Source organism: Choloepus didactylus, chromosome 16 (assembly GCF_015220235.1).
Source record: "Choloepus didactylus isolate mChoDid1 chromosome 16, mChoDid1.pri, whole genome shotgun sequence".
In the NCBI taxonomy this organism is placed as follows: Eukaryota; Metazoa; Chordata; class Mammalia; order Pilosa; family Megalonychidae; genus Choloepus; species Choloepus didactylus.
Window position 1 is genome coordinate 69,324,890 of NC_051322.1, and position 26,473 is coordinate 69,351,362.

At 40.0% G+C, this 26,473-nt stretch overlaps 1 pseudogene; it reads left to right on the top strand.

Annotated features, from left to right (window-relative positions):
• LOC119511306 lies at nt 1-25,944 on the top strand (annotated as a pseudogene).
• The last annotated feature ends 529 nt before the right edge of the window (nt 25,945-26,473 follow it).

Below are 26,473 nucleotides of genomic sequence, written 5' to 3' on the forward strand. Positions count from 1 at the left end.
ATGGTGTGTGCCCTGAGGACTGTGCGCCCTGGGGAGCTGGGCAGTGGTGTGTCGCACACGTCCAGGTGTGTGATCAGGCCTAATTTTCTGGTCCCACCAGGGCCTTTCTCGGCCCACACGCAGTCAGTGGCTTGGTGTGCCAAGGCTTTGTTTGAATTGAGTGACCTGCTTACTGTTAATATTCTGGGAATATTTTACTCCCTCAGAAAGACTCCACAATGTCTTTGGACAAAACATGCACCATTTTCTCTACCAAATAAGATACACACACAGAACAATGACTCTGCTCATCATAGGTGGCCACAGATGGCCAAAACTGAGTGACCAAAATAGGGCAAATTATTATTATCGTGACAATCTCAAACCATGGACACCTGAGAAACCCTTCGGTCGAGCACCGTTTCAAGCTGCATATTTGTGAAACTCAATTCAACAGATGGAAAATTACTAAAATTACAACAAACGGCAAAAAATAATGCTGGAAGCAGGAGTACAAACAAAATTTTAACAAATTCCCTTTTTTAACAGCATGACCAATTTCAGAATTCATGAGGCATCCAAAACTAGTTTTGCATGTCTAACAATCCAAAGCATCTGTCAAGCAGCAAATACATTGAAATCATGTTCAAAGCAAAATCACATTTGCATGATGAACACTGAAACGTAGCTCTAAACAAAGACCGGTGCCTGGGATACACCAAAATCAAGAATGCAGGGTAAAATGGGGACAGGGCAAGATGGTGAACAATGAAAAGAATGGAAATCTTTCTTGGAGGTAGACGCTTCCCCCTCTAAATACACTGTACCCATTTTGTATTCTCAGCCCAGGGAATTTGGCCATCAGTATTGTAACCTTCCATTGTCTACTGCAGAACTAGAAGAAGATCCCATGTGCCTGGGTGTGACACTGATGCCGATCAAAAGCAGGGTGGGGGATGGGGGGGAGTGGGGTGTCTGCCCCAAGTGCTCAAATGACCAATTCCTGAGACACCAGGGTTTCAAAAAGAAAAAGAGTTATCACTAAGCGCGAAGCAGGAGATGAGACGGCCTATCAACATAAAAATCTGTCTCCTCAAACTGCAGTAACTCTGATAGTTTATAGAATCATAAGATGGGCAGGTTTTAGGATAATGAGTACAATGGCCCCAGATTACATAATTAGAAGTGATCTAATTATTGAGCATGCGCAGATTGATTACAGACTTAGTCACAGAACTTATATAAGAAAATGGTAGCCTTGATATGATGATAGGCATGATTTTTAGTATTAAAATGAGGCATAGGTCACTTATAGGTTAAAGTCTAAGCTGCTGTGCATGTCAGGTGGGCCCATTTGGTTAGATACACCTTCATCTAGTAAGAGAGTTTAGGAATTGGGGTGGGTTAGTTTTGGACTGACTCAAGTTCCTACATTAATAAACATTAGGGGCTGTCTTTAGTGATCATAAGACTCTAAAGTTGAAAAACAGGATAAAGTGGTATAAGTGAGGGTCAGTAAGAAGGTTTTTACAATGACAAGAAAAAGGCTGTATAACTATACAGTCATTAGCAGAGATCAAGGCAGCTGGATTACAGTTCAGTCTTTTTAGGTTCTTCCTTCTGGCTATTCTAATATACTAGAAAGTAAAAAGAGCATCTGTATAATGATTCAATAATAATAATAATAATTTTTTAATTCTTAATTTCTTGGTTACAAAACTATAATGTGTAGGACAACTGTAAAACCGTGTAGTGTGTAGAGTCACATTTGTCTAAAACTCTCTCCATATAAGTAGCTTATAAACAGATAGTCACATTCCTTTTGGCAAAGTCTGCTAGCAAAACAGGGCAATATAAAAAGTGGCCACATTTGCAAATCCTGCTTCACAAGGAAGTTAGTTGTTTTGTCTGTACTGATTTCAGTAGATTATCAAGAGCAAGCTCAATATTTACTTTCTAGGTTGATACTTCTTAAGTAGTATTTCTTATTTTTAAAATTTCAAATGTTGCTATAACATACAGTACTGATTTTAAAAATGCTATGCATATTACCTTTACTTAGCTAATGAATTCAGCAGCAAGAATAATTGCCTTTCATTTTGCAACCAAAGTTTCACTAACTTTTCAACTATTATACAAGGTTTCTTTTCATTAATCCTCGTTACCTTTTAGTGTAAATTAGAAAGTTGATCATCTTTCAACGTTCCAGTCTCATAGAAGAGATGTTTTTGTTTGCTGTTTTTTGTTTGTTAAAAATTAAAATTTTGCATTGTAGAAAATAACTTTGGAATACAAAGATGTCTTCATATGTGGAATTAGAGGGTCTTCTATGTTATAGCCTCCTGGATCTTCTTTAGCCAAATTTCAAATTTAGCAGATTCTTCTGACCACTGTTGAGCTTTGTACAGTTTCATAGCCAGTTGGATTAAGTTGATCTGGGTGTTTCCTTATATATTTATATATTTGAAGTGATTCTGAAAACAAAAAACCATCAAGTTTGATAAAAGCCTTTTGCCTGCAGCAGCTACCTATATTTTATTTTGCATGATTTTGTCTGACATCTTCCCTTCAGACTATCCTTGGGTCATGAAAAACAGAAAGTAAATTAAAAATTTATAGAAATTTCTCAAACTCTTCCAAAGAATTCAAGAGGAGGTAATTCTTCCTAATTCATGCTAGGGGACCAGCATTATTCTGATACCAAAGCATGATAAAGACATCACAAGAAAAGACAATTATAGACCAATTTCCCTTACGAATATAGATGCAAAAAGCCTTAAAAAAAATACTGTCAAACCAAATCCAGCAGCATATTTCAAAGATTAGATACCTTTACTACATGGGATTTATCCCAGGAATGCAAAGGTGGCTCAATATGTGAAAATCAATACACCACATAAATAGAATGAAGGAAAAAAACCACATGATGATTTCAACAGATGCAAAAAAGGCATTTGACAAAATCCAGCATGCTTTCTTGATAAAAACACTCAAAAACCTAGAATTAGGAGGGAACTTTCTCAACCTGATAAAAGCCATTTATGGAAACCCACAGCTAACATCATACTCCACAGTGAAAGACTAAAAACTTTCTTCCCTGAGACCAGTAACAAGACACGGACGACAGTTTCACCACAGCTATTCAGTATTGCACTAGTGAAGTTCTGGTTGGAGAAATTAAGTAAGAAAAAGAAATAAAAGGTATCTAAATTGGAAAGGAATAAGTAAAATTATCTCTAGCTTCAGCTCATACAATCTTGTATGTAGAAAACCCAAAGGAAGCCACAAGAAAACTACCAGAGCTAAAAAACCAATTCAACCAAGTGGCAGGGTATGTGATCACCATGCAAAAATCTGTTGTTTTTCTGTACCCTAGCAATGAACAATTCAAAGAGGAAACAAAACAATTCCATTTACAATAGCACCTAACAGAATAAAATGTCAAGGAATAAATTTAACCAAGAATGTGAATGACTTATACACTGAAAACCACAAAACACTGTTGAAAGAAATTAAAGCTATAAATAAATAGCAAGACGTGTTCATGGATTGGAAGAGTTAACATTGTTAAAATGTCAGTACTACCCAATGCCATCTGCAGATTGAACATAATCCCTGTCAGAATTCCAGCAGCCTGTTTTCTAGAAATGGAAAAGCCTATCTACAAATTCATATGGAACTGCAAGGGACTGCAAATAGCCAAAACAATTCTGAAGAAGAAGAACAAAGTTGGAGGACTTACACTTCCTGATTCCAAAATGTACTACAGGAGGAGGCGGGGCAAGATGGCAGACTGGTGAGCTGTATGTTTTAGTTACTCCTCCAGGAAAGTAGGTAAAAAGCCAGGAACTGCGTGGACTGGACACCACAGAGCAATCTGTCTTTGGGCATACTTCATACAACACTCATGAAAACGTGGAACTGCTGAGATCAGCGAAATCTGTAAGTTTTTGCGGCCAGGGGACCCGCGCCCCTCCCTGCCAGGCTCAGTCCCGGGGGAGGAGGGGCTGTCAGCTCCAGGAAGGAGAAGGGAGAATTGCAGTGGCTGCTCTTACCGGAAACTCATTCTACTGATTCAAACTCCAACCATAGATAGACTGAGGCCAGACACCAGAGACTCTGAGAGCAGCCAGCCCAGCAGAGAGGAGACAGGCATAGAAAAAAAACAACACGAAAAACTCCAAAATAAAAGCAGAGGATTTTTGGAGTTCTGGTGAACACAGAAAGGGGAAGGGCGGAGATCAGGCCTTGAGGCGCATATGCAAATCCCGAAGCAAGGCTGATCTCTCTGCCCTGGGCACCTTTCCTTAATGGCCCTGGTTGCTTTGTCTATTAGCATTTCAATAACCCATTAGATCTCTGAGGAGGGCCGGGTTTTTTTTTTTTTTTTTTTTTTTTTTAATCCTTTTTGCTTTTTCTAAAACAATTACTCTAAGAAGCTCAATACAGAAAGCTTCAAAGAATTGAAATTTGGGCACGTCAAGTCAAGAGCAGAACTAAGAGAGCTCTGAGACAAAAGGCAATAATCCAGTGGCTGAGAAAATTCACTAAACAACACAACTTCCCAAGAAAAGGGGGGTGTCCGCTCACAGCCACCATCCTGGTGGACAGGAAACACTCCTGCCCATCGCCAGCCCCATAGCCCAGAGCTGCCCCAGACAACCCAGTGTGACGGAAGTGCTTCAAATAACAGGCGCACACCACAAAACTGGGCGTGGACATTAGCCTTCCCTGCAACCTCAGCTGAATGTCCCAGAGCTGGGAAGGGGGAGCAGTGTGAATTAACAGAGCCCCATTCAGCCATCATTTGAGCAGACTGGGAGCCTCCCAACACAGCCCAGCAGCCCAGAACTGCCCTGGGGGGACGGCACTCACCTGCGACATAGCACAGTCATCCCTCAACAGAGGACCCGGGGTGCACAGCCTGGAAGAGGGGCCCACTTGCAAGTCTCAGGAGCCATACGCCAATACCAAAGACTTGTGGGTCAGTGGCAGAGACAAACTGTGGCAGGACTGAACTGAAGGATTAGACTATTGCAGTAGCTTTAAAACTCTAGGATCATCAGGGAGATTTGATTGTTAGGGCCACCCCCCCTCCCCGACTGCCCAGAAACACGCCCCACATACAGGGCAGGCAACACCAACTACACACGCAAGCTTGGGACACCAATTGGGCCCCACAAGACTCACTCCCCCACTCACCAAAAGGCTAAGCAGGGGAGATCTGGCTTGTGGAGAACAGGTGGCTCGTGGACGCCACCTGCTGGTTAGTTAGAGAAAGTGTACTCCACGAAGCTGTAGATCTGATAAATTAGAGATAAGGACTTCAACTGGTCTACAAACCCTAAAAGAACCCTATCAAGGTCAGCAAATGCCACGAGGCCAAAAACAACAGAAAATTATAAAGCATATGAAAAAACCAGACGATATGGATAACCCAAGCCCAAGCACCCAAATCAAAAGACCAGAAGAGACACACCTAGAGCAGCTACTCAAAGAACTAAAGATGAACAATGAGACCCTAGTACGGGATATGAAGGAAATCAAGAAGACCCTAGAAGAGCATAAAGAAGACATTGCAAGACTAAATAAAAAAATGGATGATCTTATGGAAATTAAAGAAACTGTTGACCAAATTAAAAAGATTCTGGACACTCATAGTACAAGACTAGAGGAAGTTGAACAACGAATCAGTGACCTGGAAGATGACAGAATGGAAAATGAAAACATAAAAGAAAGAATGGGGAAAAAAATTGAAAAACTCGAAATGGACCTCAGGGATATGATAGATAATATGAAACGTCCGAATATAAGACTCATTGGTGTCCCAGAAGGGGAAGAAAAGGGTAAAGGTCTAGGAAGAGTATTCAAAGAAATTGTTGGGGAAGACTTCCCAAATCTTCTAAACAACATAAATACACAAATCATAAATGCTCAGCGAACTCCAAATAGAATAAATCCAAAAAAACCCACTCCAAGACATATACTGATCACACTGTCAAACATAGAAGAGAAGGAGCAAGTTCTGAAAGCAGCAAGAGAAAAGCAATTCACCACATACAAAGGAAACAGCATAAGACTAAGTAGTGACTACTCAGCAGCCACCATGGAGGCGAGAAGGCAGTGGCACGATATATTTAAAATTCTGAGTGAGAGGAATTTCCAGCCAAGAATACTTTATCCAGCAAAGCTCTCCTTCAAATTTGAGGGAGAGCTTAAATTTTTCACAGACAAAGAAATGCTGAGAGAATTTGCTAACAAGAGACCTGCCCTACTGGAGATACTAAAGGGAGCCCTACAGACAGAGAAACAAAGACAGGACAGAGAGACTTGGAGAAAGGTTCAGTACTAAAGAGATTCGGTATGGGTACAATAAAGGATATTAATAGAGAGAGGGAAAAATATGGCAAACATAATCCAAAGGATAAGATGGCCAATTCAAGAAATGCCTTCACGGTTTTAACGTTGAATGTAAATGGATTAAACTCCCCAATTAAAAGATATAGATTCGCAGAATGGATCAATAAAAATGAACCATCAATATGTTGCATACAAGAGACTCATCTTAGACACAGGGACACAAAGAAACTGAAAGTGAAAGGATGGAAAAAAATATTTCATGCAAGCTACAGCCAAAAGAAAGCAGGTGTAGCAATATTAATCTCAGATAAAATAGACTTCAAATGCAGGGATGTTTTGAGAGACAAAGAAGGCCACTACATACTAATAAAAGGGGCAATTCAGCAAGAAGAAATAACAATCGTAAATGTCTATGCACCCAATCAAGGTGCCACAAAATACATGAGAGAAACATTGGCAAAACTAAAGGAAGCAATTGATGTTTCCACAATAATTGTGGGAGACTTCAACACATCACTCTCTCCTATAGATAGATCAACCAGACAGAAGACCAATAAGGAAATTGAAAACCTAAACAATCTGATAAATGAATTAGATTTAACAGACATCTACAGGACATTACATCCCAAATCAACAGGATACACATACTTTTCTAGTGCTCACGGAACTTTCTCCAGAATAGATCATATGCTGGTACATAAAACAAGCCTCAATAAATTTAAAAAGATTGAAATTATTCAAAGCACATTCTCTGACCACAATGGAATACAATTAGAAGTCAATAACCATCAGAGACTTAGAAAATTCACAAATACCTGGAGGTTAAACAACACACTCCTAAACAATCAGTGGGTTAAAGAAGAAATAGCAAGAGAAATTGCTAAATATATAGAGACGAATGAAAATGAGAACACAACATACCAAAACCTATGGGATGCAGCAAAAGCAGTGCTAAGGGGGAAATTTATAGCACTAAACGCATATATTAAAAAGGAAGAAAGAGCCAAAATCAAAGAACTAATGGATCAACTGAAGAAGCTAGAAAATGAACAGCAAACCAATCCTAAACCAAGTACAAGAAAAGAAATAACAAGGATTAAAGCAGAAATAAATGACATAGAGAACAAAAAAACAATAGAAAGGATAAATATCACCAAAAGTTGGTTCTTTGAGAAGATCAACAAGATTGACAAGCCCCTAGCTAGACTGACAAAATCAAAAAGAGAGAAGACCCATATAAACAAAATAATGAATGAAAAAGGTAACATAACTGCAGATCCTGAAGAAATTAAAAAAATTATAAGAGGATATTATGAACAACTGTATGGCAACAAACTGGATAATGTAGAAGAAATGGACAATTTCCTGGAAACATATGAACAACCTAGACTGACCAGAGAAGAAATAGAAGACCTCAACCAACCCATCACAAGCAAAGAGATCCAATCAGTCATCAAAAATCTTCCCACAAATAATGCCCAGGGCCAGATGGCTTCACAGGGGAATTCTACCAAACTTTCCAGAAAGAACTGACACCAATCTTACTCAAACTCTTTCAAAACATTGAAAAAAATGGAACACTACCTAACTCATTTTATGAAGCTAACATCAATCTAATACCAAAACCAGGCAAAGATGCTACAAAAAAGGAAAACTACCGGCCAATCTCCCTAATGAATATAGATGCAAAAATCCTCAACAAAATACTTGCAAATCGAATCCAAAGACACATTAAAAAAATCATACACCATGACCAAGTGGGGTTCATTCCAGGCATGCAAGGATGGTTCAACATAAGAAAAACAATCAATGTATTACAACACATTAAAAACTCGAAAGGGAAAAATCAATTGATCATCTCAATAGATGCTGAAAAAGCATTTGACAAAATCCAACATCCCTTTTTGATAAAAACACTTCAAAAGGTAGGAATTGAAGGAAACTTCCTCAACATGATAAAGAGCATATATGAAAAACCCACAGCCAGCATAGTACTCAATGGTGAGAGACTGAAAGCCTTCCCTCTAAGATCAGGAACAAGACAAGGATGCCCGCTGTCACCACAGTTATTCAACATTGTGCTGGAAGTGCTAGCCAGGGCAATCCGGCAAGACAAAGAAATAAAAGGCATCCAAATTGGAAAAGAAGAAGTAAAACTGTCATTGTTTGCAGATGATATGATCTTATATCTAGAAAACCCTGAGAAATCAACGATACAGCTACTAGAGCTAATAAACAAATTTAGCAAAGTAGCGGGATACAAGATTAATGCACATAAGTCAGTAATGTTTCTATATGCTAGAAATGAACAAACTGAAGAGACACTCAAGAAAAAGATACCATTTTCAATAGCAACTAAAAAAATCAAGTACCTAGGAATAAACTTAACCAAAGATGTAAAAGACCTATACAAAGAAACTACATAACTCTACTAAAAGAAATAGAAGGGGACCTTAAAAGATGGAAAAATATTCCATGTTCATGGATAGGAAGGCTAAATGTCATTAAGATGTCAATTCTACCCAAACTCATCTACAGATTCAATGCAATCCCAATCAAAATTCCAACAACCTACTTTGCAGACTTGGAAAAGCTAGTTATCAAATTTATTTGGAAAGGGAAGATGCCTCGAATTGCTAAAGACACTTTAAAAAGAAAAACGAAGTGGGAGGACTTACACTCCCTGACTTTGAAGCTTATTATAAAGCCACAGTTGCCAAAACAGCATGGTACTGGCACAAAGATAGACATATAGATCAATGGAATCGAATTGAGAATTCAGAGATAGACCCTCAGATCTATGGCCGACTGATCTTTGATAAGGCCCCCAAAGTCACCGAACTGAGCCATAATGGTCTTTTCAACAAATGGGGCTGGGAGAGTTGGATATCCATATCCAAAAGAATGAAAGAGGACCCCTACCTCACCCCCTACACAAAAATTAACTCAAAATGGACCAAAGATCTCAATATGAAAGAAAGTACCATTAAACTCCTAGAAGATAATGTAGGAAAACATCTTCAAGACCTTGTATTAGGAGGCCACTTCCTAGACTTTACACCCAAAGCACAAGCAACAAAAGAGAAAATAGATAAATGGGAACTCCTCAAGCTTAGAAGTTTCTGCACCTCAAAGGAATTTCTCAAAAAGGTAAAGAGGCAGCCAACTCAATGGGAAAAAATTTTTGGAAACCATGTATCTGACAAAAGACTGATATCTTGCATATACAAAGAAATCCTACAACTCAATGACAATAGTACAGACAGCCCAATTATAAAATGGGCAAAAGATATGAAAAGACAGTTCTCTGAAGAGGAAATACAAATGGCCAAGAAACACATGAAAAAATGTTCAGCTTCACTAGCTATTAGAGAGATGCAAATTAAGACCACAATGAGATACCATCTAACACCAGTTAGAATGGCTGCCATTAAACAAACAGGAAACTACAAATGCTGGAGGGGATGTGGAGAAATTGGAACTCTTATTCATTGTTGGTGGGACTGTATAATGGTTCAGCCACTCTGGAAGTCAGTCTGGCAGTTCCTTAGAAAACTAGAGATAGAGCTACCATTCGATCCAGCGATTGCACTTCTCGGGATATACCCGGAAGATCGGAAAGCAGTGACACGAACAGATATCTGCACGCCAATGTTCATAGCAGCATTATTCACAATTGCCAAGAGATGGAAACAACCCAAATGTCCATCAACAGATGAGTGGATAAATAAAATGTGGTATATACACACGATGGAATACTACGCGGCAGTAAGAAGGAACGATCTGGTGAAACATATGACAACATGGATGAACCTTGAAGACATAATGCTGAGCGAAATAAGCCAGGCACAAAAAGAGAAATATTATATGCTACCACTAATGTGAACTTTGAAAAATGTAAAACAAATGGTTTATAATGTAGAATGTAGGGGAACTAGCAGTAGAGAGCAATTAAGGAAGGGGGAACAATAATCCAAGAAGAACAGATAAGCTATTTAACGTTCTGGGGATGCCCAGAAATGACTATGGTCTGTTAATTTCTGATGGATGTAGTAGGAACAAGTTCACTGAAATGTTGCTATAGTATGTAACTTTCTTGGGGTAAAGTAGGAACATGTTGGAAGTTAAGCAGTTATCTTAGGTTAGTTGTCTTTTTCTTACTCCCTTGCTATGGTCTCTTTGAAATGTTCTTTTATTATATGTTTGTTTTCTTTTTAACTTTTTTTTTTCATACAGTTGATTTGAAAAAAGAAGGGAAAGTTAAAAAAAAAAAAAAAGAAAAAAGACAAACAAGGGAAAAAAAAAAAAAAAAAAAAACGATGTAGTGCCCCCTTGAGGAGCCTGTGGAGAATGCAGGGGTATTCGCCTACCCCACCTCCATGGTTGCTAACATGACCACAGACATAGGGGACTGGTGGTTTGATGGGTTGAGCCCTCTACCATAAGTTTTACCCTTGGGAAGACGGTTGCTGCAAAGGAGAGGCTAGGCCTCCCTGTATTTGTGCCTAAGAGTCTCCTCCTGAATGCCTCTTTGTTGCTCAGATGTGGCCCTCTCTCTCTGGCTAAGCCAACTTGAAAGGTGAAATCACTGCCCTCCCCCCTACGTGGGATCAGACACCCAGGGAAGTGAATCTCCCTGGCAACGTGGAATATGACTCCCGGGGAGGAATGTAGACCCGGCATCGTGGGATGGAGAACATCTTCTTGACCAAAAGGGGGATGTGAAAGGAAATGAAATAAGCTTCAGTGGCAGAGAGATTCCAAAACGAGCCGAGAGATCACTCTGGTGGGCACTCTTACGCACACTTTAGACAACCTTTTTTAGGTTCTAAAGAATTGGGGTAGCTGGTGGTGGATACCTGAAACTATTAAACTACAACCCAGAACCCATGAATCTCGAAGACAGTTGTATAAAAATGTAGCTTATGAGGGGTGACAGTGGGATTGGGAATGCCATAAGGACCAAACTCCACTTTGTCTAGTTTATGGATGGATGTGTAGAAAAGTAGGGGAAGCAAACAAACAGACAAAGGTACCTAGTGTTCTTTTTTACTTCAATTGCTCTTTTTCACTCTAATTATTATTCTTGTTATTTTTGTGTGTGTGCTAATGAAGGTGTCAGGGATTGATTTAGGTGATGAATGTACAACTATGTAATGGTACTGTAAACAATCGAAAGTACAATTTGTTTTGTATGACTGCGTGGTATGTGAATATATCTCAATAAAATGATGATTAAAAAAAAAAAAATGTACTACAAAGCCACAGAAATCAAAACAATTTGGCATTAGGATAGACAAATAGACCAATGGAATAGGCTTGAAAGTCCAAAAATAAGCCCACACATCTATGGCCGTTGATATTTGGCAAGGATGCTGTGCCGGTTTGGATATATTATGTCCCCCGAAAAAGTCATGTTCTTTAATTCAATCTTGTGGGGATTGAGTGTTTCCATGGAGATGTGACTCACCTAACTGTGGGTGATACTTTTGATTAGATTATTTCCATGGAGTTGTGGCCTCCACCCATTCAGGGCGAGTCTTGATTAGTTCACCGGAGTATTTAAGAGAGAAGCTAAGAACCAACACACATTCAGATGCTTGCTGACACTTAGAAATGGTTGGAGATGCAGACAGGACATCTGGAGATGCTAAGCTATGAGATGAAGCCCGGAGTTTGCCTTGGAGAAGCTAAGAGAGACCCAGAGACATTTTGGAGAAAGCCATTTTGAAACACAACCCAGGAGCAAAGGACCAGCAGATGCCAGCTATGTGCCTTCCCAGCTGACAGACACCATTGGCCATTCTTCAGTAAAGCATCCTTTTGTTGATGGCTGAGTTTGGATACTTTTATGTACTTAGAACTATAAATTTGTAACCAAATAAATCCCCCTTTATAAAAGCCAATCCATTTCTGGTATTTTGCATAACAGCAGCATTAGTAACTGGAACCCCCCTCCCCCCAACCCAACTGTAGGTGATAACTCTGATGAGATAATTTCATTCAGGGTGGGCCTTGAGAAGAGAGGCTCTTCGGAGAAGCTAAGAGAGGACAAATGCCCCAAGAGCAACTGAGAGACATTTTTGAGGAACTACAGCCTAGAGAGGAGCATCCTGGGAGAAAGCCATTTTGAAGCCAGAACTTTGGAGCAGACACCAGCCATGCGCCTTCCCAGCCAATAGAGGTTTTCTGGACGCCGTTGGCCATCCTCCAGTGAAGGTACCTGACTGTTGATGCATTACCTTGGACACCTTATGGCCTTATGACTGCAACTGTGAAACCAAATAAACCCCCTTTTATAAAAGCCAATCCATTTCTGGTATTTTGCATTCTGGCAGCATTAGCAAACTAGAACAGGGGCTATCTTCAGGACCTTGTATTATGCAGTGGGTTCTCAGGTACAAGCCAACAGCACAAGCAACAAAAGAAACAATAGACAAGTTGGACTTTGTCAATGAGGATGACACTGGAGAGGGCTGGAGAAGGAGTCAGGTGAGGGGCCCCCATCTGAGCAGGAAGTGACTTGTCCTGAAGATGAGGCCAGGAGCCCCGCACTCCAAATCCACTTGTGCTGTTCACCAGCTGAAGTCCTGCGGGAGTCATCTCCTTTCCCACATCCCCAGCCTCTGCATCCGTGCAAGGGCAGGTGGGGGAAAGTCCCAGATTCCCTCCTTCTTGAAAAATGTTTCTATTTCATTTCAGCATCCCACAGTACACGCCTATCAAACCCTCAGTGCTGTTTTAAAGATGTTAAATGGCCTTCTGCTCCACCTTTCATTTTTTTCCTCTCCTTTTTTGAAGGATCGAAGACAAACTTCAAATGCTTAGAATGTCAACTTCATCAAACTTAATGCTTTTATCTGTGTTGCCATGAAAGAAATTCCCAGAAGCAAACTTGCCAAAATGATCTTTGTGAAAGAAAAAATAAAAGCTTATTTCAAATGTCAATGGCCAGCAATATTCTTGAAATATAATTATAGCCTTTGAAAACCAGATTTCTTAAAATTAATTGCCCTCAAGATCACAGTTGGGCTTTTCTTTCACAGAACTTTCAAACAACTTCAAATGTAATATTAACTGGTAATTTGTTTCTCAGAGGATTGGAACTGGATCTCCTCGGCAGCTAGCTTTTATAAATTGATAAAATAGGACAGTGTGAACACTGGACACAAATAATGGCTGGGACACAAGCAGATATGTCTCTGTGGTTCTGGCTAAAGGCTTGTAGCTGCTGCCAGTTGCACTTCTGCTTTTCTGGGCACCTCAAGTAAAAGTGTCCAACTCATTTCAACACCTGCCAAAACATCAGAGCGGACCTGGGAGCCAGAGATTGAAATTTGAGATTTGACTCCTCCGAACTGAAGTTAATAGAGAGGGGATTTCACAAAGTGTGATTCTCTTGGCAAAAACTTCAGTGTTGTTTTTAACTTGTAAAACCATATTTCCAAAATTCTCACCATCATCCTGGGGGCATAATGGGGCTGTGTGACCCATCCTGTAGAGGCTGGGAGGAAGGGACTGAACAGTCTAGAACAGAGTTTCCCTCTCCTAAGAGGGGGTCTCCTGATGAGCCAAATTAGTTATTTCATAAATCAGGTTTATTGGAGCAGGGCCACATTTCTCAATTGATGATTAAAAGAAGTTTATTTTGTTAGCGGGTAGAACGGTCACCGCTTCTATTTCAATTTTGAAAAATAATACAGCAATTACTTTTTTTAAAATTCAGCATTCAAAACAGAACAGTTCGAGAGCCACCAAATGCTTATCCAATCAGCAGATTGAATAAGCCAACTCATGTACTCTGAATGCAGTTGGCTCATTGGGTGGTATGGACTACAGGAGGAGTTTTTCATTGTTTTATCCTTAGTTCTGTATTGTTTAATTTATTCTTTAAAAAAAGGCTCAAAATGGGAAAGCATAAGGAATACTTCGTTCAATTATGAACAAGTTAACAATGAACATAAAAATAATTTTTAAAGTTCCTGTCATATTTTCCATTGGCTCTATAACATGTATTCATCTGATCATGATTCTTATGTATAAGCTATCTCTGATTCTTCAAAAATTAGTGTTAAAAGAGAAAACATAGTAAGAATCACTTCCAATTTTGCTTTTCAGTTATGGAGCAAAAAGACTTCTACTCACAATGTATGATTACTGAACAATTGACAGCAAATAGTAATTTGAAATCTTCTCTATTTCCTAATTTAGAAACAAAACAAAAAGTTATAAAAATAAACTAGAAGTTTTTTAAAACCCAACACCGCTAGTATTTTAAATAGCTGCTGCAGTCTATTTTTGATGCCATAATGCACATAAATTTCCTTCTAATTTTTTTTTCTCATTTAAACAAATTGTTATCAACATGATACATGTAAATTACTTTTTAAAAAAAATCATAAGAGTACAGCAAGTTTGGGATAGAAAGCAGGCATTTCCTGCCATATCCTTCCCAACTCAGGCCTATTTTTTGTTCTGGTAGTTACCTTCTTAATTCTAAATGCTGTGTTTATGCTACTACTTCCAAATTAGACAGAGATTCTCTAATAACTCCCTGCTCTAAAAGATGAGTATTCAACTTATATTATTGCCCTTCTCTCAGTTTTTGATGGCTTTGTTTAGTTCTTCCTCTTTTTTACCTTTGTAATTCGAAATAATACATGTAGATCTTGATTTCTTGTTCTGTTAACTTTATACAATATCCCATTTCCTACCCAGGATGTAAGATTAGATTTCTTCTCCAACTTCCACCTGTCAGCTTAGGTTCCTTTGCTAAGTCTTCTGTGGATTGTCTATAGGTTGATTCTAACCGTAGAAAACCAATAAATAGCATGTACAATATCATCACCATGTAAATATTATTAGCTGCAGACATTAAAAATAAATACTGGGATTCAATCTGCTTCCCTACATGGCCAATGTCAAAACTCCAGTGTCATCTGAAAGAAGTGTTCCTTGAATTATGAGCAAATGGATTCTCTTTCCTAACACCCTGTCAACTGCTCAAAATCAGGCCACATTCTAGATGGCTTCATGTTGGAACTGTGAGTATCCTGGACAATCCTGTTTTTCTTGTCAAATGAAAATATTTATGCCTTCTTCACTATATCTATAATATTTTCATCTTCTTATTCTATTCAGTTTATTCTTCTTTAAGACATTCTTCTTTGCCTCCACTAACTTCCTGTCGAATTTAAACTGCTTTCTACTTTGTGGCCTAGCTCTCAAACTAGGAGTTCTTTTCAATAAACTTCTGGGTCAATTTCACCCTTTCTTGTATCCCATGTCTTCCTTGACTCTTGGCTTTCCACACATGAAACTGAAATACATCCTCAAGAACTTCCTAAAGAGAAATATGCAGGAGGTATACTTTCCGAGTCCTTGTACAGGTGCAAATATCTTTGTTTTGCTTTCTCATTCAATTGATAGGTTGCCTGTATATGGCATTTTAATTGATAAATGAGGCTCTTCCAACATCTCTTTTTGCCCCCAAATCAGTTTCTCTATTTGTTTATTGTGACATTTTCCTTTTTGCTGCTTATATTCTTAGACATCTGGGGGTCCTTCAGTGTTCGTATGAACCCTCTGGCTGACTCCTGTGCTTCATCAGGGGATATCACAGGCTACCTGATAGTAGCAGAGACTTTTTGGTAGGTAAGCCACTTTTCTGTTAATAAGGCTCCCTGACAGAAAAGATAATGCTAAGCCTAATGTATCAGAAGCTTTGTAATCAGGAAGCCATGACTTCTCATGTCTGCATCACAGCATTCTGTAGGTAGCAATGTGACTGTTCTGGTTTGGATATATTATATCCCTCCAAAAGCCATATTCTTTAATGCAATCCTGTGGGGGGCAGACGTATTAGTGTTGATTAGGATGCAATCCTTTGAGTGAGTGTTTCCATGGAGATGTGACTCAATCAACTGTGGGTGAAATGTTTGATGAAATTATTTCCATGGAGATATTGGCCCCACCCATTCAAGGTGGGTCTTGATTTAACCACTGGAGTCCTACAAAAGAGCTCACAAACAGAAGGACTTCAGAGCAGCTGAGAGTGACATTTTGGAGAGCGGCTGAGAGAGACATTTTGGAGAGCAGCTGACAGAGATATACTGGAGATGGCCGCTGAAAGCAGACTTGTGCTAACGCTTTGGAGATGCTAGCCCAGAGTTTGCTCCAGAGAAGCTGAGAGAGGACAAAATGCCCCAACAACAACATTTTGAAGAAAGGACAGGAGCTGAGAGAGGAGCTGGAACACAACCCAGGATCAGCAGACGCCAGCCACATGCCTTCCCGGCTAACTGAGGTTTTCTGGATGCCATTCGCCTTCCTTCAGTGTGTTGATACCTTAATTTGGACATATTCATGGCCTTCAGACTGTAAATTTATAACCACATAAACCCCCTTTATAAAAGCCAATCCATTTCTGGTATTTTGCATAAAAGCAGCATTAGCAAACCGGAACAGTGACAAACTCAATAATGCATCCAAGTCCCCAGAAACTGCTAAGGAATGAAAAATCATCCTTTATGAAGATGTAAATTTTATTCAATAATAAGTTAGATAAAATGACTGAGAAGCCCATTTTAAAACATCAGACGAATGAATAATTGTTTTCCTGATGGAGGTCTTAAAGTGATAAGTAAGAAATTGTATATTAAACAATGTTAGTAAAATATTCTGTATAAAATGAAAGACAAAATTATATTGGCATTTGTGTCTTCTAAATTTTTAAAGAGTTTTCATTTTGAAATAATTTCAGATTTACATGGCAGTGGCAAAAATAAACATCCCCATACAGAGCACTCCAACATAACCCCCCACCCATATCTACCAATTTGCCACATATGCCAATCATTCTATGTATCCATCAGTCTATCAATCCACCTATCTATCTAGCCATCCATCTGTCCATCTATCCATTTGTGTCACCTAATTTTTGTTTCTATACAGCTTCTTTATATACTTGATATTTATCAAAGTATAGATTTTAAATAGCCTACTAAATCTCTCATGATTTGTAGGTATTTCCACTATTAAACTGTCAAAAGTACATATTTACCTTCTAACAATTCTTCAAAGGTTATCCGTAATTTTACTTTTCTTTCATTTTTTTGTATACCAATGAACAAATCACTAGGCAGAAAAATGCTACTTTAGGGAAGAGGTTTGAGTAGTATTATTAGATGAGAATCAAAAAGTAATAACTACTTTATTCATTTAAGTGAATAAAACCATTTATGATTTATTTTAAAGTTTAAATAATTCTTTAATATCTTTCTCACTTTCTGGAGTATGACTTTTTAAATAAGAATATTCTATTCTAAAGAGTCAAAACGTAAACAAATTACACTATTATATTGAGATATGAGTTTAAGCCAACTCAAAAATTATTGCATTTAAAATAACAGCCCATGTTTCGGGATCTACAGTCAGAGACTATAATATGGAAAACAATAGAAATATCGAAGGCCAACACTGATTTTTTGGGATAGCTGTTTTCCCATGGGCCGCCCCCTCAAGAGGCCAGGGGGGCTTTGGGTTGGAGGGCCAAGGGTCCCCCAACAGGGTCCACTGCATGGTGCACCAGCAGGAGCCAGCTAGGCGGTCACACCACATCAGCAACCCTAGGTCCTTCCAGGGTGTTCATCAGTGTCTTTAGAGAAGAGACCACAATTTACCAGCGTCTTTCTCCCCCTCTTCCCTGGAGGCTGCACAGTTTCCCACTAGACTCCAGAGATTCAAAATAGGTCACTCAGCCCGTTCCTGCCAGTTCAATAGTTGTTTTGGTGGAGGGACAGATTCCTGAAGCTTCCTACTCTGCCATCTCCCACAATCCTCCCCTAATCTGTTGTATTACATTTTTGCATGTTGTATGTGTGCACTTTCGAATTTATGGCATACCATTGGCCACATCTGTAAAGCTTCTAATGCTGAAATAAGGTGTTATGTTATTTCCTTGGAAAAGCAATATAATTTACTCTGTATTACAGTTCTCAGCAACACATTCTGGGAAAAACTAGATACTACCTGTATTATTAAGCAGAGAATTATGTGAGGATGTTTCTTAAGTGCCTTACTGGCTACATCTTGTGTGAGGAAGTTGGATGAGATAACCACAGATCTCTTCAGTCCAGTATTCTACTCTCTGCTCTGTTTCTTGAGCAGCGAAAATAAATATTATAGCTGCCTTTTTTCTTTCCGAACAGAAAGCATCATTATTTTCCTCCCCCATAATACATCATTTTAATAAATAGTTCAACAACATAGAAACATTGAATAGATTCTCATACATATACCCTCTCCAGATAACCCATGGTTTGCTTTTGTTATATATCATGGATAGCTTTCATGTCAAAACATAAAGATCTACCTTTTTAAAAAAAAAACAAAAAACATAATATTCCACTCTAACAAACATGCCATGATATGTTTAATCAATCCCTAGTTAATGTTTTCATTGTTAAAAATAACAGTATTATAGATATTCTTGTGCACGCCACATTTGTCCTATTATAACCTTGGAATAAATTTTTGGATCATGGCTTAGGTATGTTTTATATTTTGTTAAATATTCTGAATTTCTCTCTAGGAAGTCTGCACTGATTTACAGTTACATCAACAGTGTAAGAATTTTAGCTACTGTTTCAGCTTGCTAGAACCCTGCAGCTCCTACCTAGCAAAGTAAAATATTTAACAAAGAAACTTTAAAATATTCACTAGCGTGGAATTTCTCATCCTTTATTTATCAGAAATCCTCCCAGCTACTTAAATCAAAGACTCTATATAGGTTATTTCGATTGATTCTTCCTTATTGTAATTAGACCCACAGCGTCACTTGCCCGGGAGATGGTAACCCACACCATGTTTAAAAGCTTATCTTTTTTAAAAGCTTTCAACAAGCCCTGTAAGGAAATCCTTTTGATGGCAAACTTCAAAGCCCTGTTTGGATTAAGGCCCTTCTCTTTTTGTTTCTACTTCGGTAAAAGAAGGTGGAATACCTAATTCCTTTACCTGAAAGCTAGAAATTCAGTCATTAAAAGCGTTTTCACAAGTATAGCTGCCTCAAATAGGATTGAACCCTTGCAATCACGAAGCAAGGGTTGACTCTGTGCTAGGCACCAAAGGTACAGAGGGAAAAGGGGGAAGGAAGGACTAGGAGGGAGGGAGAGGTAAGAAACTAAGATCTGTTAGAAAAAAATGAAAAACTAAAAACCATTAAGTGCTTCAGAAAGACTAGGCTTTACAGCGAATGTTCTTGATCAAATCACCAGTGGCCTGTCTACATGGCTGCAGTTAAGAGCACACAGAGAGCAGGGAACCAGTAATTCTAACACTCCATTTAACAACCCTTGGCACATGGAGCTATTTCACACCTTGCCCAATACAGCCAGACCACAGAGGTTAGAGAAACTTGCCCAAAGTCACCTGTAAACAGTAAGTGGAAAATACCAGACTCAGCCCAAGAGCCAGCTGACTTTAGAGCCCCACTTCACTATCTTGGTTTGTAACATTTTATATAAGTGCCAGTAGTTCGCATTAGGAGCATTTTTGCAAATAACCTAATTGTGGTAAGAAAATATGTGCATAGGGCAGTGGTCAGCAACATGCAGCCTGTAGGTTAAATCCAGTCTATTGCTTGTTTTGTAAATCAAGTATTTTTGGAGCATAGTCACGCTTACTTGTTTACATCCTGTCTGTGGCTGCTTTTGAGCTACAACAGCAGTATTCAGTAATTGTGACAGAAACCATATGGCCTACAAAGCCTAAAATATTTATCCTCTTGGCTTTTTTTCAGAAATTTTCCTGACCTTAACATTCAGTTCTGGCAAATTCCAAAGAATTTGTGCCACATCATCTAGCTTAATTATCTGCTCATTGTGTATATTGATTTTTGGAAAATGTTTGACAGTATGTCTCATATCCTTGGGGACAAATAAGAGTAATGTGGCCAGGATGGTGGTCTGTGGGTGAAGATCATCCTCCGGTGGTCCCAACTGAGCCTGCTCAATCAGTCACGTCTAAGTTACATATATGTTATTTTGGTGGATCTTCTTGATGTTGAAGGGAGGTTACTTAAGCAATCAGTTGAAAACTTGAAGGGAATTCTTTCTTGAAGGTCCATCAAAAGCTAGCCAACCTCAACCCTCCCATGAAAGCAATATAACTAAATCAAGTTCTATTGCTATAGACTGAAACAGGGAAGCTTGACTAGGATTCCATGTGATAAAGAATTCATCTACTTCCAATTAAAGGCAAAAACCCCTAATTCCTCCTAAAACTCAATAAAATGACAATGAAGAGATTAAAAACAAAATAAAATAAAACCATAAGCCCACAAGGGCAAAGAGAATGAGAGAGGAGACAATAAAAATGACATTTGAAAGCTAGAAAACAGGTGATATGTTAACTTCCTTAGCAGACCCAAGAAAGATGTCTCCTAAGCCACCAGCAGGAAACCAGAAAGCAATTCAGTTCACTGTGAAATCCCCAAAAGCCTCAGAAATTAGAACCTGTATGTGAAAGTTAGGAGCACAAACCAGGAGAATTGGTTGAAAGAGTTAGACTCTACATCCTATTCCATTCCATATGTTTATTTGTAGGCCTCCACTCCAGACCTCCTGTCTCCAATATTCCAGTCTTTTTCCTTGCAAGTCCCTGACCAGACACCAGGCAGCTGTCTCAGGTGTGGGAATCAAGCAAGAAATCATGACTTTTTGGGGGGCCACTTTCTTCAGCCAGTTGCTAGTTCATTCTTGACTAATTTTTGGTTATAAAAATTAAGTGGCACCTTGTTGCCTGTTTATTTTTCCTCTAGGGAAATTGTTAATATTCCTCATTAACAATATCCAGAATCTGGTCCCCCCCGGGATGATCCTTTGACTTTACCAGTCACTATAGTAAATGTGTCCTCCTGGCTTCTGGCATTTAACTGGTGCCACCTGGCCAGTCTTCCTCATGGATATTAGCTAACCCATTTCTGTGCCCAGCTCTCCTACCATTTTCCCTGCAGAGAATAAGACCACCGAACTTCTTAACAATTCTGCTGCCCCTCTAACAAGCATTTTCTAATGGTCATGGTTCCCTCCCATGGAATCTAATCCTCTTGGGACTCATTGCAACATGCCCAGTTCCATCAACCTCTTCATTCATTCCTCTACCATCTGCCACAGAAACGCAGACTTTCTACTTCACTAAGTGTTGGCCATTGCTTTTTCCAGACTTCTAAGAGCCACTCTAGCAGTGACTTTGTCTCATTCTCTGGGGTCCTTGCCAGGGTGTTAACTCTTGTTTCTTGAGAAAGGGTCTCAAGACAATGAATTCTTGATTATCCAGTCTTTCATTCTTATCTCCTTGAGCAAGAACCCTCAAAATTCAATCCAAGGGGTACTCCCCTGGCTCCAGTTCTTGGCAGTTCTTTTGGTGGAGTCTCATTCCTGCATTATGAGGCCCAACGTGTCCCCAGTCAGGTTATGCTGGGATTTAACCCTAGTTATTGGCTTGGCACTCATGAAAGGTGGTGAGAAAAGCTCCTGAGGGGTACACCTGTGTATTGTGTGGGAGAAATGTAAGCAATTATTTTCAGCAAGATGGAAGAGTCATCTAGGGAAGGATAGCAGCTTTGAAAGTCATGAGGTTAAGGGGAGGTCTACAGAGTCACTATCTTCAATGACATTCATCCAGTTGCCTCCATTCCATATTTCAGAGTCCCAGGTTTTCCCAACTGGAACTCTGACCTAAACTTAACAAACCTGCTTTAAGCTGAGAATTCAATCATACCTGGAGCTCATCCATGTCTGCTTTTCTTTTGCAGGAGATAAGGGCCTCTTTGTATGCTACCAAAAAGGTCTCACGGCTCTTGGCCATTAACTCCAATTATTCCCTGTAGGGCATTAAAACAATTAAGCACCAACCATCCAACCTCACCCTCATGGAAGACATTGTTCCCCCTCATATCTTTTCAAATGCCTGAATCATTACATCTGAAACAGCTGTTCCCCTCCACTCAAACATTTTTCAAGTTCACCCTTGTAAAATCTAGCAATTGGGCACAACCTTGTCCCAGGACTATCTATGCCCACCTCCCATTCAGGATGGCATTCTCAACATCTGCCAAGTGGTGAGTAAATCAATCCCAATCCCCATCCTTCCATCTGTTTTCTCAGACCGCAATTCCTGTCTTATCTGTATTAGTCCTCTAAGAAGCAAATGCCAAAATGGGACAAGATGGACAACTGTTAGAGAAAATGGGAAGGGTGCCAGTGGAGAGCGGGAGAGATATCACATGTAATGCAAGTATGATTCCTACAAGGAAAGAAGGAAAAGAGGGAGGGAGGGAGAGGGGAGGCAGGAAGGGAGGGAGGGAAGACTGTCCTTAGCCTTCAGCATAGTTCTAAGAAAAGTTGGCATGACCATTTGGGAGTCTTCAAGCCAAAGGGACCCATCAGAGCAATCCTGCATCTTGTAGGAATGGGATGGCCTCAGTATTCCTTCTGCATTTAGTTACTGACTGGGGAAGTGTTATCTCAGCACAAATATGGGGATACATTCAGAGCAACACAGTCAGTTACAATCCCTACAGTCAGAGATCTGAGAGGCACATTTCTCGTGGCTGCCATACATTTTATGCCTAAGGGGCAAACATCTTTTGGAGGAATTTCCTCAACAAGATATAAGGCACTTATGAAAAACACATAGCTAACTTCATATTCAGTGGTGAAAAACTGAAAGCTTCCCCTTAAGATCAGGAAGAAAACAAGGATGCCTACTTTCACCACTGCTATTCAACATTTTACTGGAAGTTCTAACCAGAGCAATTAGGATAGAAAAAGAAATAAAAGGCATCCAAGCCAAAAAAGAAGAAGTAGAACTATCTCTATTCATAGATGACATGATCCTCTGTATATAAAATCCTGAAAAATCTACAAGGCTGCTAGAGCTAATAAATGAATTCAGCCAAATTGCAGGGTGCAAGATCAACACACAAAAATCAGTGGTGTTTCTATACAAAAGAAACAACAATCTGAAAAGGAAATCAAGAAAACAATTTCTTTTGTAATAGCACCTAAAAGAGTAAAATATCTAGGAATAAATTTAACAAAGGCTGTAATCAATTTTCACTGAAAACTACAAATCATTGCTGAAAGAAGTAAAAGAAGACCTAAATAAATGGAATGATATCCCATGCTCATGGACTGGAAGACAATATTATCAAGATATCAATACTACCCTAAGCGATTTTCAGATTCAGTGGTATCCCAACCAAAATTCTAGCAGTCTTCATTGCATACATGGAAGTGCTAATCATCAAATTCAGAAGGAATGGCAGGGAACCCTGAATAGCCAAAAATATCATGCGAAAGAACAAAGTTGGAGGACTCACATTTCCTGATTTCAAAACTTGTTACAAAACTTCAGTAGTCAAAACAGGGTGGTAGTAGCACAAGGACAGACATATAGATCAATGGAGTGGAGAGTTCAGAAATAAATGCACATATCTCTGTGGAAGACAGTTTGGTGGTTCCTCAGAAGGCTAAGTAAATAACTACCATATGACCTGCAACCCTCTACTAGGTCTATACCAAAAAGAATTGAAAGCAGGGACCTGAACAGAATTTGCACATCCATATTCATAGCAATATTAATCATAATTGCCAAAAGACAGAAGCAACCCAAGTGTCCATCAGCCTATAAATGCAGAGAAAGAAAAAAATGCAGAGCGAGAAATGAAGACTTCAGGAAGCTTTTAAACCACTTCCAGACATAGAGTGCCTCATTGTTGATTACTCAGGTACACTCCAATGAGACATTCTTCTTCAGAATCGACTCTACCTGAAAACTGATCTGCTTCTACAGCAACATCTTCCACTGGGAAACTCTGCTGACAGTCCATTTGAAAGACATCTGCTCCATGACTAAAGAGAAAACAGCTCGCCTCATTCCCAATGCCATCCAGGTTTGCACTGATTTGGAAAAGCACTTTTTCACTTCATCTGGGGCCCAAGATAGGACATACATGATGATGTTCTGGCCTTGGCAGCATGCTCTCCTTGGAAAGCCCCTTTGTCCCAAGGAGCTCTGGCACTTTGTTCAGCAGTGCTATGGGAATGAGTTGGGCCTGACTGGAGATGATGAGGACTCTCTGCCTCCTGATGATGACTTCAGCATGATGGGCCACTGTGAGAAGATCCCTGTAGAAGAGCATGAAGTGAGTGACAGCTCATCCAAAAGCAGCACAGAGACCAAGTGGGATGCCAGTCCACAGCTGCCAAATCCATCAACAACAGCACACTGACATCCGCAGGGAAGAGCAAAGCCCCTGTCTCATTTGATGGCCTGCCCCTGGAGGAGGAGGTACTAGATGGTGATGGATCCTTGGAGAAGGAGCTCACCATTGACAACATCATAGGGGAGAAGATCAAAACTGTTGCACCAATAACTCCCCTTCACCGGACTTCAATGACAACAAAGACATCCCCCCATCCCCCGAGCTCAGTGACAACTCTGACACCCACGATGAAGGGGAGGTCCAGGCTTTTTGTGATGATCTGAGTGGCTTCCAGTACAGGAATGAAGTCTTCAACTTCAGCGTGGACAAGCTGCATGGCATCCTTTCACTAATTCACCCTTCCAGAGGGACTTCATGGAGCAGCAGTGCTTCTCCGATATCATCTTCCATCCATGGAGAAAAGAAGAGAGGGAAAACCAGAGCTGAGTGATTCTTTATACCTTCATCCTTACTGACCCACTGGTTCCCAAAACTGCCACTGTTAGGGAGACACAGACCATGTACCAGTGGAGACAGGGGAGTGAATGTTATCTGACTGATGCTGAGGTCCTCACCCACGAGGTGCCATACCACGGCTGTTTCTACGCTTTCAGTCGCCACACCCTCACCCGTGCGGTTCAGAATAAGAGTTGACTCAGGGTCTCCACAGAGCTGCACTATCAAAAGTAGCCCTGGGGGTTAATGAAAACCTTCATTGAGAAGAACTTCTGGAGCAGGCTAGAGGACTACTCCATCACTTATGGAGCAAGCTGAACAAAACGGAGAGCACCTACCTGGCTGAGATGCACAGTCCCTCAATGGTGTGCAGGAGGAAGTAGCCCCATGCCCACCTGCAGATCCCTCACCTGGAGGAGGTGACAAGCCCTGTCACCATGCCCACTGATGAAGATGTGGGCCACAGGATCAAGCACTTGGCAGGCTCCATGCAGACATGGCATATCCCTGAGGATGCCCCACAACGGTTTCCACCTGCAGAGCATGTACAAGATGCTGCTGGTGTCAGCTGTGTTCTGGTTCTGCTGTTCATCCTTAATATGATGCTCTTCTACAAACTCTAGGTGTTGGAATATACCACCCAGACCCTCACTGCCTGGCATGGTCTGAGGCTCCAAGAAAAGTTACCCCAATCTCAGAGAGAATGGGCCAGCTCTTAGAGTCCCAACAAAAGTGCCATTATACTGAGCTCCAGAAATGGAGGGAGATCATTCTTGATGCTTCTTGACCAGATGAAGGATTCACTCACTAACCTTCAGAATGGCATCAAATCCCAGGACTATGCATCAGAAAGCAAAGAGAAGAGGAACTGCTGTCATTGATAAGGCAGGAACAGGGGTGGCTGCAAAAGGCCTGTGCAATACATGTACGTAAACCATATGAATATATATCTGTGTAAATATAAATACAGAATATAACTATGTATACAATATACAGAAAAATTGAAATTTATATGTTATAAACATTATAATTTCAATTTATGAAATAAATTTTACCAATTTTCTTTCAGAAATGATTGAACAATCACTGTTGTGATGGTTGGGTTCATGTGTCAACTTGGCTAGGTGGCCTAGCTGTCTGGTCAAGCGGGCACTGGCCTGACGATTGCTGTGAGGATATTTGAGGCTGGTTGGTTTGTCGGATCATCAGTCAATTGACTGCAGCTGACTGATGATTCATCAAGGGGCGTGCTTCCACAGTGAGAGAATGCAATTGGCTGGATTTGGTCCGGGTGATCAGTTGGAGGCTTATAAGCCGGACAGTTAGAGAACCTTCACTTCTTCTTCAGCTGCTCAGTGAAGCTTTTCCTGGGGAGCTCGTCGAAGTTGCCAGTTCGTTTCCTGAGGAGTT